At 44.4% G+C, this 14899-nt stretch overlaps 1 long non-coding RNA gene across 1 annotated transcript in view; it reads left to right on the top strand.

Annotated features, from left to right (window-relative positions):
- The window catches only part of LOC144380562 (uncharacterized), a 52680-nt gene extending 42188 nt beyond the window's left edge, over positions 1-10492 (top strand). The window contains exons 2-3 of the long non-coding RNA XR_013444757.1: positions 8223-8376; positions 10433-10492. This is a non-coding gene — a long non-coding RNA (uncharacterized LOC144380562). The remainder of the gene's footprint in view (positions 1-8222; positions 8377-10432) is intronic.
- The last annotated feature ends 4407 nt before the right edge of the window (positions 10493-14899 follow it).

Genomic DNA, 14899 nt, shown 5'->3' with positions numbered 1-14899 from the left:
TACGCCATCACCAACTGCAAATTAAAGAGAAACTAATTTAAGTACTAACCGCCTCTACCTGAAGTCCTGAGGGGGTTGATGTTTGCGATCCCACCTCCAAAGCCGGGCGCCCCCTGCGGGCTGCCATTTTCCTCAGATGTGCTTAACTATGCAGCCTTGTTTTGAAGGTATCTGCTTGCGATCATTTCCAGACCCCACAGCAGTGGAAGACATTTTCCCAAGTTAAAATCTCCTCTCCACCCTTTCGGAGGGCACTTTCAGTTTCAAAATGAGCCTCTGAGAGGAACCACAGCTCCTGGCAGCAATCTTTAGGGAGGTTTGGAAAAGAAGTTGAAATAACGGTCATAAGAGAGAATCATACGGTTTGCACTCTGATTAAAAGTCCATCCTCTTGCTGAGAGGGATGAGTGCCAGAAGATGAGTCACTCTGATGAGCACGATGGACGGCAATAGCAAGGGGCAGGATGTAACGGGGGCTCCCAGAACCCTGGCTAAAGGCAGGCAAATGAGTGGGACGAATACTTGTTGCCCCAGATTTTCTTGGGCCGAGTGATTAGGAAGCAAACGTTTAAAACATCTGGGAGACACTGTGGTGGTTTTGCCCAGCTGAGCCCACTGGAAGCTCTTTCCACATGCCGATGGTGATGCGTAGTCAATAAAAATGTGGTTCAGAAGGGAAATTTACTCTAAACTTCCTGTTGGTTCTATATGGTTCTTTTCCCCACACAAGGGACAGTCTGTCCTGGGGTAAAGAGATTTCTAAACCAGGGAGTCAAACAATTCTGATACGTTCAACCTAAAGGCTCAGGAGACTGCCTGCAAAGCTGTGTATCCAGATTAGGTCCAGAAACAGAGAGACAAAGAAGCAACTGCATTTCATTATGTGCAGTGGCTTTTCTGGACTGTGTTTCAAATTCCAGGAAAGTTTTAAAAAAATCTATACAGGTGGTTCTCACATTTCAGTGCATATCAGAACCCCCTGGAGGGCCTGTTAACCGACCCCCCCCCCCCAGTGTTTCTGGTTCTGCAGCTCTGAGGTAGGGCCGGAGAATGTGCATCCCTAACAAGTTCCCAGAGATGCTGATGCTGGGGTGCCAGGGACCATACTCCGCAAGCCACTGCTCTGAGGATAACTCTGGGTATTTTTTTTTAACCTTAAAGGATGATTTATACATGACTCTGAGGTCTTACACCCAAATATACCTCTTTCTTTGTAGATATTCAGATCCCTAGTAGGTCAAGTTAGCGCAGGATTTGGAGTCACATGGAAGATGTTGACTCTGGAGGCCCATGATGTGACTTGTGTGACAGGAACCTCTGGTTTCATAAGCAAAACAGCAGCTGACTGAAAAACAAGAAAAATAATGTAGAAAAACTGTTGGGAACCTAAAGGGAAATACCAAACCCTAAATGCAGAAAGCGGTGTGTGTGTTGGGGGTGGGGAGAGACAGGGAAGATGAAGGAATGTTCTTTTCTGGAGGAGATGCTCATCTTTTATATGGAGGGCAGACCATCCTTGAGAGACTGAGCAGGAGAGTTTTGGTTATTTACTAATTCATCATTATGAATGACCACAGGGTGCATGGGACTGTGCCACATTACACATCTGATAGAATTTCCTAGTTGAAAGGTTTGCGATGTTGGGACGTGGTACCAGTGGGGCAGGGGGGTTCGTCTTCCCCGAAGGTTTAAATTTGGACTTGACCCTTGTTTATTGGTCAGCCAGGACTGGTTCTACCTAGACTCTCCTAGATGCAGAAAAATGGATTTAATGACATCTCAAGTTCCATTTCTCCTTTCTGTAAACAGGTAAAGAAATGAATGCTTCAGTAGGAAGCTCCGCGTTGTCTCTATCTTACCCTTCCCCACTATCTCCTTCTGAGTCTATGAAAACTATTCTACAACTCTATGCCGTGGACAACTGAGAACAAAACAGTTCTTGCCTACAGACATGCGAATTTGGTCTCTCTGGAGGGCCCATCATCTTCCCTCCCCCACTGAGGAAGAGACCGGTTTTGTCTCCACATTTCTGCACTACCCTTCTGATGCCAATCACCCGGAGTTAGTGCCAACTGCACGGGTTAAGGGCACAGTCCCCCAAGACTGTCCTCACTTCAGACACCAGCTACAAGTTCGGTGGTCCCCGAGCCACCTGCACATCTGACCAGTTAGCTACAAATTGGATTCCCACTCTCCCTCACGTTCAATGATTCACAGAACTCAGGCAACTCTTCTACTTAGGATTACACTTTTATTGTCAAGGGTACAAGGAGGACCCACAAAGGAACAGACACCTAGAGTGAGGTCTGGGAGGATCTCCAACACAGAACGACTGTGTCCTCTCCCCAGGGAATCAGGGAATGTCACCCTTTCACCGCACATAGGTATTCACTGAAGGGGAGCAGATTTTGCCACCCCAAAGTATGTCCCTTTGGCCTAACGATTACCTGGAGCTAAAGGCAATCCAAACCCAACAGTTTCAGGAAAATCTCTTTACCTCCTCCCCAACTGCCTAAATTTACCATGGAAAGGGGTCTGTTCCAGGAAGAGAGCTATTACCAGAGATACTTCACTTAAGAAACATATCTGAATGGGGCAGCCTTTGTTTTCCAAACATCTCTCCATTCCTGTGAATGGCCTTTCCTCCCTTTGTAGCCACACAGCCCAGCCCTTCTCCTGGGCTCAGGATGTTATTTAAATCTCAGTTACCTGACTGCCCTGTGGGGCTCCTATTTTTATAGGCATCCCATACATACAAAATTTGTTTTTCTCCTGTTAATCTGTTTTATGTCAACTCACTAGACCAGCCAAAGAACGAGGTAGGGAAGAAGGGAAAATTGTCCCGCCCCCACATCACCAAGCAGGAAGCTCATTACATAGGCCACAGGACATAACTCAATATGCAGCTCCCTCCCCTCCTGGAAAGCCGATCTGCTATCACCTGGTTCAAAGCCCCAGCCTTCCAGTCACTTGGCCAGTCTAATCACATGATTGGCCTCCATACAGAGTCAAGGCCTTAGCATAAAACCAGGTGTGGTCCAGGGGCCCACCATAGGCAATGGAGGCATTTCTACCAGGAAATTCCAAGGGTTTCAAATTTACCTCCCAAGATCTACAAGAACAAAAGTCCAACCAAATTCTTTATGGTACAACAGCCCCCATTTGCACATTTATTTTAATATTCTTGATCTATAAATGTGTCTGTTCTTTGTTCTTTTGGTTACAGCATCTGCTGGTTTCCTTTGTTTTGAGTCTTAAAACTTAGGTACCTATAGCAGGAGTGTGGGGTGGGCCAGTGGTGTGGGCAGTGAAAGAATTCACCCGAGGCGGAACAAAGGAGATGGAAGTTTATTGAAAACACGGCAAGGGAGCGCGGGCAGGACAGCGGAGGAGGGGCTATACTTATGGCGGGGGGGGGCAGTGAGGGAATATGCCGATGTATGGAATTTTCCCCTTCTTGGTAACTGCCTGGTTGTAAGTAGCCCATGGGTCAGTTAGGGCTTATGGCTCTTTTGAGGTGGGGCACCTAATGAGCCTGTTTGCATTCAGCCCGGTGGTCACCGTGGGCCTTTTTGCCTTGCTCAGCTCTCCACGGCTCAAACCTGTTGCCTAAAAGTGGCCTCTACAAGGAGGACTGTCAGCAACGTTCTTGGGCCACCCCCTCAGGTTGTACTGAAGAACTCAAAGCCCAGAGATAAGTGAAGGGCTCTGGTGCCTCCCAGCCAGGTTGGGGGTGCTGACCAGGGACTGGAATTTCTGCTTCCAGATTTCTGCTGTATGTTTTGTTAGTAGGGAAGGAAAACATTTTCCATCCGAAAATCAACAGAAGTTTAATAACATGTATACCGCTCTATACTTGGGAGAAACCCAGAAAAACTGAGTAACTCCCCCAAATGGCCCAGGACACCACCTTCAGTATCATTCCCAGCTAAAGACAAGAGATGTGGGGGAGGGGAGCCGTTTCTGGGAGGTTAGCTGCAAGGCTCAGTAACAAGGGTAGGGCTGTTTTGCCGATTTCAGTCAGTGCCTTCTCCACTGAAAAGTTCAGTCATCCTCCCCTTCTCGGAGCAGAGAGGGAGACACCCGTACAAAGGGAGATTTCCCTTATCCATGTAAATGGCCTTCACCAAAGTCTAACTTGTACTTGGCTTTCAGCACTCCTCCAGTGTCCTGAAATAATCCGCTCAAAATAATCCTTATGCCCAAGAGGCATATTTTGGAGTGGCATATTCAGCTCCCCTTTATGTTCTTCACCACCACGTATATACGACATAGCTGAACCCTGTATTCCTCTCCCCACCCTTCTCCATACATGCTTGGTTCCCCGAAGGGAAGGCCATCCAAACCCTATTTACTCCAGTTTGGAACTCTCTGCTTTTCCTGGCTCTTTAGGTCGTGAACCTGTTGTGGATGAGGGTAGGGTCTTGTTCTACTTTGTACTGGTATCACCTAAGATAATTCCACTGGCATGTGGAATGTGCTCAATAGAAAAGTGTTTATAGAAACCCCTAATAGCTACATGCCTAAATGACAAATAGCATGTAATGGTGATCAACATTCATAGGACATTGGCTACATGCCTGAAAATTACTTTTCTTGCATTATCACATATAAAACTCACAGCAACTCCACAGAATAGGTACAGTATTATTATTGCTACTTATAGATGAGAAAATGGAGGCTCACAAAGGTTGAAAAACACCCAAAGTCACCTAGACAGAAGGTAGCAGAACCTGGTTTGTTTCCTGAGTTAAGCTCTTAACCTCTAGGCCAGCATTTTGTAAATGAGCGTTCATCAGAATCACCTACAGGGGTAGTCAACACCCAGCCTCCGTGGAGTGGGATGTGGACTTTGCGTTTCTGGCCATTTCTCCGGGGATAATGATGATGCTGGCTCAGAGTCCACATGTGAACCACTGATCCGGGTGCTGCTAGTGTGGCAGGATTTCTCTGCCTTTAGTGTCCGAGGTTCTCGGTCAAGCCCCTTTGAAGAAGGAAGAGGTAGACCAGATGAAGAGTGGTGGGCAGCAAAGCAAAGTTTACTGGGCGATAATACAAAGCTCCTGAAGAAGGAGGGGACCGGAGAAGGTTGAGGTTGGAGTTTCTAAGTCTAGGGGTTTTTATGAGATTGTTGGTGGGCTGTTTTAATCTGATGAACCCTCCAGCCTGTCACCCAATCAGGTTTTGTCCACGTGCTCATCTACCTATCAGATCAGGTAGTTGTTTACGTGGGAAAGGGCGGGGGGCTCCTTCCAGGGTGGTGTAGAATACCAGAATGGGGTCTTTTTCCTCTCAAGGGTAGTTTCCTCTTAGGTCGGGGCCCCTTGCCCCTGCCTGCCTTTCTTCCGAGTATCCTCCATTACTATCGAACACAGGGCAACACAACCGAAGAGCAAATGAAGGCCAGGTTCTAAACACCAAAGGCTTCCTGTACCTTTTCCATTTTTACCAAGCAGACACGAGCGACCCAGGTTTCTTCTTTCATTGGTTATTAAGCATATGATGGGATTGGGGCAGAGCTTGAAATTAAAGGAAAGTAAGTGTAGAGGCTGCTTTTAGGCCAACAGGCTTGAGCAATGGAATGTAGAAAGGGCCCATCAAGCGACCACAAAAGTTCCCAAAAAAGGGAAGGTCCATAGGTCGCCATACCTCCTCACTGTCTCCCTTTAAAAAACAGCCCCCACCCACTGCCTCACTGCGGAAGCTTCCCCTCCACTGTCCTGCCCGCCACTCCCTTGCAGGTGTCCTCAATAAACGTCTGTCTCCTTTGTTCTGCCTCAGGGGGTGAATTCTTTCACCGCCCCGGCCGTCGCCCCACATCTGGGGGCCGCCATCTGATCGGACAGACACCACAATTAGACACCACAGGATGTCCTTTAACAGATGGAAAGAAATTGCCAGTAAAGTTAGCTATTTCTGTGCAGATTTCAAAACTGAAACATGGGGTGGTTTCCTATCAGAGCTTCCTATCAACTGTATATTCTGTGAAAATGATACAGCGGAACAGGGAGAAACTCATTTGAAGCTCTTTTCTATCCAAGCCCGTGCCAACCAGGGAGAAGGTGGGGGGGTGGGGGGAACAGTGTTACCTGTAGTGGCCTTTAGGGGGGAAAAACGTGTGCTTACCTGCATAAGCCTTTTGCAAAAACATAGCCTCCAGCTGTGACATTATAGGCCTCCGCTGCTCGCTGACCAAGGTCCACACAATACCCCTAATCCTTCTGAGTTGGTGAATGGATCCGGATTGTTGGATTAGATATCAAACAGATGCTGGAACCATTCTTTAAACAAGTGCCCACATTGACCAAGGAAGAATCTTTGGTTTAAAAGAACCAGCCATTTGAAAGTGCTGGTTCTCAACCTTAATTGGAAAATGGCATCACCTGGAGAGCTTTTGTCATTTCCGCCCCCCCCCCCCCCCCGTGCCCGGGCCACAGCCCAAACCAATTACAACAGATTCTCTGCAGGTGGACCCCAAGCATTGGCTTTGTTGAAGCTTCCCAGGTGATACCAATGTGCAGCCAAGTTTAAGAGTCAGGGTTCCAAAGCAGCACTTCTGGAATGTTAAATTGCATAGGATTTCCCTGGGGATCATGCCAAACTGCAGATTCTGACTCAGTGAGTCTGGGGCGGGGCCTGAGACTCTGCATTTCGAACCAGCTCCTACCGGTGCTGATGCTGCAGTGTATCTCCCGTGTAAGAAAAGTAGCAAAATGACTGGGAAGGTTGTGTTGCATCGAGACTCTCCTGTTTGCCTGGACTCATAGCAAGTACCAGAAAATGTCGGGAGAATATCTGCTCTTCAGCCCTATTGAGAGTGTTACTATCTTATCTCTGGTGAGGAGGCAAGGAAGTTCCAGAGACAGCTGAAATCCTAATTTCTCTTACCTAGCCTCACTACTATGAGAGGCTCCGGGATCTTCTAGAATAGCATGTTATGCCCCTCTGGATGGACTGTCGGATCCAGTGAACCCTCAGCAATCCTATGTTTAGTATTACTCGGTGAAATCAGTTTTCAGCAGACAGGATACTCTTCCATATTATGTGCATAGGGCTAAACCTTGCCGATTATTTTCCAAATAATCAGGCATTCCCCTCTCCCCCAGCACCAAAATTCTGTAAAATGTGTGAGTCACATTGGGCATATGTTACTCAATGACACACTCTCTTCTTGCTTCTCATGCTAGCTGTTCACCAAATCCCGTCATCTTCTTCCTAGTCTACCTATCTCAGCCTCCTTTGCTGTTAGGTGTGGTCATGTGAGTGGATTTTAGCCAATGGAACATAAGTAGAAATATGTGTGTCTCATGCAGACCCGACCCATAAAAATCTCTCCCCATGCAATCTTTCAAGTACTTTCCCTTCTACCAACTTAGGGCAAATGAACGCAGCTATCTGGAAGCCATGTGTCCCAGGTGGCAGGGCCATAAGACGGACAGGGAACTTCCTGCTAATTAGGAACCCCTCTCTTTGACTTGACTTTATGAAGAAATACACTTCTTTTGTCTTTGAGCCATTCCACCTTTTGTGATTCGTTACAGCAGGTAGTCACATTTTAATTAATATACCTTGCAACCATCCCAACTCCACCCTTCATGGAGATGCAGAAAGTGGGGATATCATTAGTCATTAATCTATAAGGACAGAGAGAATCATTAGTCATTAAGGACACACAGTATGGTGCCCATCCCAGTCCGGGGAGCAAGGTGTTTGTGGAGGAGTTGAGTTTCTCTTCCTCTTCATGGACCCCTCTCTCTATGCCTTTCTGCTGCTAGACTGCTGCAATTGGGCTTGGGAGAGTCCTTCTACTAAGAGAAGAGATACAGGGAGCCAAAGAAGAAGCAAGGAGAAGTGAAGGGGATTGCGTAAGTCTACTTCTTATCTTGGTTTTAAGAATGAGAATGTTATATGCAAACAATGAGTCATGGAACACTACATCAAAAACTAATGATGTAATGTATGGTGATTAACATAACATAATAATAAAAAAAAGAAGAAAGAAAAAAAAGAATGAGAATGATGAAAAAACAGATTCACACGTTGTCCAAGCAATGTCACCAAGGAGACAAGGCAGGGATAATAACAGTGATTATGATGCTGATAACTAATATTATCAAGTGTTTAACACCTGCCACTGCTGTTATAACATTTTATACACATTACCTCACTTGTTCTTCAGAACAACCCGATTATTAAGTACTGTTAATATTTTCATTTCACAGTGGCAAAACTAGAGGCCCAGAGAGATTAACTTGACCACTCTGCAAGTGCCAGAGCCAAGATGCAAACCCAGGCAGTCTGCCTCCAGATCGCACGCTCTTAACCACGGTCCTGTGCAGTTCCAGGGTCTGGGAGACATCCAACCACTGGGGAAAGGTATGCTTGTGTCTGTAGTTTCTCCTCTCTCTCTGCAGCCAGAGAAAGCAGGGGTCTGGGAGAATCAGGGAACCCCAACATCTGGGGGATCTTCAACACATGTGGCATCATTATGAGAAGCCCTTAGGTGGCTCACACCTGGCAAACTCCATGGTCTATTTCTCACCATTGCTCCTGGCTGAGACCCACAGTAACACATTTACACAGAACCTCATGTAAACCTTAAATGAATGCATGTATGCGTGTCTCAGAAGAGGCTCAATTTCTTCTATGCCTACTACCTTATATTTATGACTTATCTGTATCCTCATAATTTTGGAATTTTATTATCTTAAAAAAGGTTAATTATACAGGCAAAAAGTATATGTAATATACAAGTATATTTGAGGATAATGAAATGCTCATCTGTGTACCCACCACCAAGCTAAAGGTAGACAACATTCCAAGATCTGGGAAGTGCCCTGTGTGCTGCTCCCCGGTCTCTTCTTTTTCTACTCCCCCATCTCCAAAAGGTATTCAGAATTATATGTTAATTACTTCTTTGCTTTTGTTGGAGAGCAAGAACTCTTGCTCCCTCAAAGGTCCTTCTGGCTGGACTAAGAATCACATTGACACAAGACAGATTAACAGAAGAAAATCAAATTTAATCAAATTTAATCAAATTTAATAGCATAGGTATGGGGAATCCACACAGACTTGGAAATTCCAAAGACAGTCAGGCACAATGAGGTCTATATGTCATTCTGAACTAAGGAGAAGGGGGGGAAGGCATCTGGGACCTCAGAGGCAAGGAATGCAATTCATGGGAAGATGAAAAAGAGTGAATGTTGGTAAACAGCTGTTTGCCCTGCCAACATCTATCTATAAAATCTCTCTCTGGTAATAACCCTTATTCTGGAAAGACCCTCCAATTTAGATTTGTCTATGTGGTTAAGGGAGGGCTGAATGTTTTCTTGAGACTGCAGGGTCTCAAGTGCCTTCAGCTCAAAACAATCCACATGTCACAGTGGCCCATCTTGGGGCAGCCCACCCTCGGCCCCCACACTTCCTTTATTGCCTTATCCCAGGGTTTCTCAATAGCAGCACTATTGACATTTTAGATGAAATAATCTTTTGTTGCGGGAGACCATCCTATGCTATTGAGTTGACTTATACCCTTCAAAAGTATACTGAAGTCCTAACTCCCAGTACTTCAAACATGACCTTATTTGGAAATAGGGTTGTTGTAAATGTAATTAGTTAAGATAAGGTCATACTGTAATAGGGTGGGTCTCTAATCCAATATGACTGGTATCCTGTAACTTCACATTAATGGACTCATACATGTACTCTTCTGTGACTTGCTGCTTTTTGATCAGTGTCACGTGTTGGACATTTACCTAGGTTAGTTCGCTATAGTGTATTCATTTTACCTGCTGTATCATATTCCACGGTATCAAAATGCCTAATTCCCCCAGTCCTTCTATCTGGGGAAAAGGTAGAGGCAGGTAAGTTTCTGAGCTGCCTCCTCTGCATTATGAGTTGAGTTTTTGTTCACCCTAACTCTAAGGGTGAAGCTCTTCAGGGTCCTAGCTTTATAGAGCATTCTATTAAGGTCTCCACCTTAGCATTCTCTAGGCTTTATTTATTTTTTCTTCCCCAGGCCTCATGTAGCCTCTAAAACAGACCATGAGGATCACCAGACACCCCCAAAGTAAAAGCCATATTAAGCCTTCCTTAGTTCTTGGGATTCCTACTTTCCCTTCCCCTTCGCTTTTTTTTTTTTTTTTAAAGATTTTATTTATTTGACAGCGAGATATAGCAAGAGAGGGAACACAAGCAAGGGGAGTGGGAGAGGCAGAAGCAGGCTTCCTGCAGAGCAGGGAGCCCGATGCGGGGCTCGATCCCAGGACCCTGGGATCATGACCTGAGCTGAAGGCAGATGCTTAACAACTGAGCCACCCAGGTGCCCCCCCGCTTTGCTTTTGTAGATTTCTATCAGTGCACTTATAAAACTCATTTTTCCAGGACTATTATCAGGACTGTTAGAACTGAAGTGCACTTTTTTTTCTTCCAGGTAAGAAGAGAAGCGATTCTTGGAAAAGACCTGATCAGGCTGGTAACCTTAAGAAGTCTTGGAGCTGAACAATAAAATATCTCAAGAAACAGTTATGTTAAAAGCCAACCATTATCTTTCACAATGCATACAGAGCTTCTGCACAATCTATGGGAGATTGCCCCTCAAGCATTTCCCTCACCCACTGCATTCCCTGTTCATTATCTAACTGAATAATTCCACCATTAAGCACACATCTATCCCTGAGCCTAGTTCCAGAAGAATCTCCTTTTGCTCTGTGTAGAGAATCAGTAACACTGGGCTTAGAAGCATCATCTGCATTCTTCGGCTGAATTTACAGTGGTCACATGTCCTCTCTGCATTCTGTTGAGATTTCTAGGGCCATTCTGTCATTTCCAGGCCCAGTAATTTTCCTGAAGAAGTTTTACTACAATTACTATGGGGTTTCCTTGTCAAAGCCACACAATGATGCCCGAAGCCAGCTCTGAGGCACCTTTCCCATCACTAGATTTAAATCTAAAGTGAGAGGCAACCTTTTAGGCAAAGTGAATACAACAGAACCAGGTTGGGGAGGGGGACGATGGCATGATTACAAATGTTCTGACATAGTCCAAGTGCCAAAAGCCCACAAGTCTAACTTCTACTCCACTGGTTTACGTGTCTTTCTGTAAGAAACATGTGCTTCTTAAGAAACATGTGCTATCTGGCCTGGGAATCTCAGGGATCTCTTTTGGAGTTGATGAGACCTCATTGGAATTCAGATACAACCTCAAGTTGAATTCAATGTCATGTTTAACTCTTTTCCTGGGGTTCCCCTTCTCTCCTTTCCATGTCAGCTAGCAAGCAGGTGATGGGTATCTCTTTATTCCCCCAGCTTTATTGAGCTATAACTGACAAATAAAATTGTAGGGTATTTAAGGTATGCATCATGATGATTTGATACATGTATACATTGTCAAAGGATTCCCCCCAACTAGTTAACTAAGACATCTAAGGTGATGGATATCTTGACACTGCTCCTCTGTGGCCTTGATCAGATACAGAACCACTAGAGCAGTTCCCTGTGGCTCCCGTCACCCTTCAGACCACCTGCTTTCAGTGGATGTTGGAAAATAGGCAGAAATCACGATATAGTCACATACTGTAATCCCTCTCTCCAAGGCTGCCCTCAAGAATAACCTTGCTTTGCACACCAACAATAGTCAAAGCAAGACTCTAATCCCAGGTAGATCCGTTAGGACAGATATCCGGATCCTTGGAACCAAGTCGATCCTTTCTTAAAGTTGGCATGGCAAACATGTTACTGGCAAAAGCCGAGCAAGGTTTCTAATGAAGTGTGGGTAAAAATCTGTCATTTTCCTGCCAGTAACCCTCCAGGGACCTCTGGTAGCGTGTATAATAAAGCCCTTATTGTGCTTTATGTGGTGTGTTGCAGGGTGGGACACACACAGGTCATACCCTGCTGCCTTCACTCGCTTTTCTTAGACTTGTGTTTATGGTCCTTTTCCTGGGAATGCTGTCTTCCCAAGTCCTTCCATGGCTGCCCCCTTCCTTCTTACAATTCAGGTCTCTGACCAACACCGATTTACAGATACGCCCTCCTAGACCACCCCTTGTCAAATGCTCCTACGCCCACCATCTCTGTCTCTCTACACTTTTACCCTGCTTTATTGTTTGCAGAGCACTTAACCCTACATAAAAGTACATTATTTATTTTTTATATTACTATAAAATTATTATAATATTGTAAATAATAGTTTAATATATAAAATTATTTATTTTAGTTGGATTACAGTCTGTCTTTTTCACAGGAATCTATGTTAGGGGCTTGTTGATTTTGGTTACCTCTGCAACCTGAGCTTCTGTTAGAGTTATTCACTTAGTACATGCTCAATAAGTATTTGCTGAATAGTGAGGGGATGTAAGGTATGAATAGAGAATTGGGAATTAGAAAGCATGTGCTATTATTTAACTATTTCAGCCCATTTCCTGCCTTCATACATAGGGACCAGGTGACATTAATCTAGCCATTTAGGGGATGGCCAGTATTCCCGATGTGAATAAGATCATGTTAACATGAGAACACAGTTGTCTTTTGAGCAAAGGACCTTTCTTTTAGCTTTTATTCATGATCAAGTCTCTCTCATCTGGAGAAAAAAAAAGAAAACCTCCTTTCAACCTATTTCTACCTTACCTTCTATCTCCAGAAACTGCCCCCTTTTCCCTCTTTCTTTAAAATAAACTTGTGTCTGAACTTTCTTTCAGCATTTATTCATTCCCCAATACTTACTCCTAACATTTATTCATTTCTGCTCCCATTCTTCTTGAGCTCTTGGCATCGTGAGACTCGGATGACCACTCCCTTCCAAAAGCAGCCTCTTCATGTTGCTGGTATGACGCCAAGTTTTTTTGGTTGTACTTCTAAGGCTCTGGATGATCCTTCCTACTCCCCTTGTTTTCTCTATTTGACCCTGAAGCCTCGTCCCTCCTCTTTGTTTCTCCCCATTCTTCTTCCTCTCTATTTTTTACCCATGTCATTCACTCTCTGGCTTGATTTATCCATGTACACCGCCCAGCCAGGGTTAAAGATCTATATGCTGACTCTCACCCCACATCTTCACCTAGTTGCCACAGAAGCATCTCAATCTTTCTTTTTTTAATTTTATTTTATGATGTTATGTTAGTCACCATACATCATTAGTTTTTGATGTGGTGATCCACGACTCATTGTTTTCGTATAACACCCAGCGCTCCATGCAGTGCATGCCCTCCTTATTACCCATTACCAGGCTAACCCATCCCCCCACCCCCCCTAAAACCCTCAGTTTGTTTCTCGAGTCCATAGTCTCTCATGGTTCATCTCTCCCTCCAATTTCCCCTCCTTCATTTTTCCCTTCCTTCTCCTAGTATCCTCCATGCTATTCCTTATGTTCTACAAATAAGTGAAACCATATGATAATTGACTTTCTCTGCTTGACTTATTTCACTTAGCATAATCTCCTCCAGTCCCATCCATGTTGATGTGAAAGTTGGGTATTCATCCTTTCTGATGGCTGAGTAATATTCCATTGTATATGTGGACCACATCTTCTTTATCCATTCATCTGTTGAAGAGCATCTCGGCTCTTTCCACAGTTTGGCTATTGGGGACATTGCTGCTATGAACATTGGGGTGCATATGGCCCTTCTTTTCACTACATCTGTGTCTTTGGGGTAAATACCCAGTTGTGCAATTGCTGGGTCATAGGGTAGCTCTATTTTTAATTTTTTGAGGAACCTCCACACTTGTTTTCCAGAGTGGCTGTACCAACTTGCATTCCCACCAACAGTGTAAGAGGGTTCCCCTTTCTCCACAACCTCTCCAACATTTGTTGTTTCTTGCCCTGTCAATTTTTGCCATTCTAACTGGTGTAAGGTGGTATCTCAGTGTGGTTTTGATTTGAATTTCCCTGATGGCTAATGATGATGAACATTTTTTCATGTGTCTGTTAGCCATTTGTATGTCTTCTTCAGAGAAGTGTCTGTTCATGTCTTCTGCCCATTTTTTGACTTATTTGTTTTTTTGGGTGTTGAGTTTGAGAAGTTCTTTATAGATCTTGGATACCAGCCCTTTATCTGTAGTGTCATTTGCAAATATCGTCTCCCATTCTGTGGGTTGCCTCCTGGTTTTATTGACTGTTTTCTTTGCTGTGCAGAAGCTTTTTATCTTGATGAAGTCCCAAAAGTTCATTTTTGCTTTTGTTTCACTAGCTTTTGGAGATGTATCTTGAAAGAAGTTGCTGTGGCCGATGTCAAAGAGGTTACTGCCTATGTTCTCCTCTAGGATTTTGATGGATTCCTGTCTCACATTGAGGTCTTTCATCCACTTTGAGTTTATCTTTGTGTAGGGTGTTAGAGAATGGTCGAGTTTCATTCTTCTGCATGTGGCTGTCCAATTTTCCCAGCACCATTTATTGGAGAGACTGTCTTTTTTCCATTGCATATTTTTTCCTGCTTTGTCAAAGATTATTTGACCATAGAGTTGAGGGTCCATATCTGGGTTCTCTATTCTGTTCCATTGGTCTATATGTCTGTTTTTGTGCCAGTACCATGCTGTCTTGGTGATCACTGCTTTGTAACATAGCTTGAAATCGGGCAACGTGATGCCCCCAGCTTTTTCTTTTTCAACATTTCCTTGGCGATTCGAGGTCTTTTCTGATTCCATACAAATTTTAGGATTGTTTGTTCCAGCACTTTGAAAAATGTCATTGGAATTTTGATCAGGATAGCATTGAAGGTATAGATTGCTCTGGGTAGCATAGACATTTTAACAATGTTTATTCTTCCGATCCATGAGCATGGAATGTTTTTCCATCTTTTTGTGTCTCCCTCAATTTCTTTCAGGAGTGTTCTGTAGTTCCTAGAGTATAGATCCTTTACCTCTTTGGTTAGGTTTATTCCGAGGTATCTTACGGTTTTTGGTGCTAT

The sequence above is a fragment of the Halichoerus grypus genome, chromosome X, assembly GCF_964656455.1.
Source record: "Halichoerus grypus chromosome X, mHalGry1.hap1.1, whole genome shotgun sequence".
Taxonomy (NCBI): Eukaryota; Metazoa; Chordata; class Mammalia; order Carnivora; family Phocidae; genus Halichoerus; species Halichoerus grypus.
The sequence above is the reverse complement of the archived record's forward strand: the minus strand, read 5'-3'. Positions and strand labels throughout refer to the sequence as shown.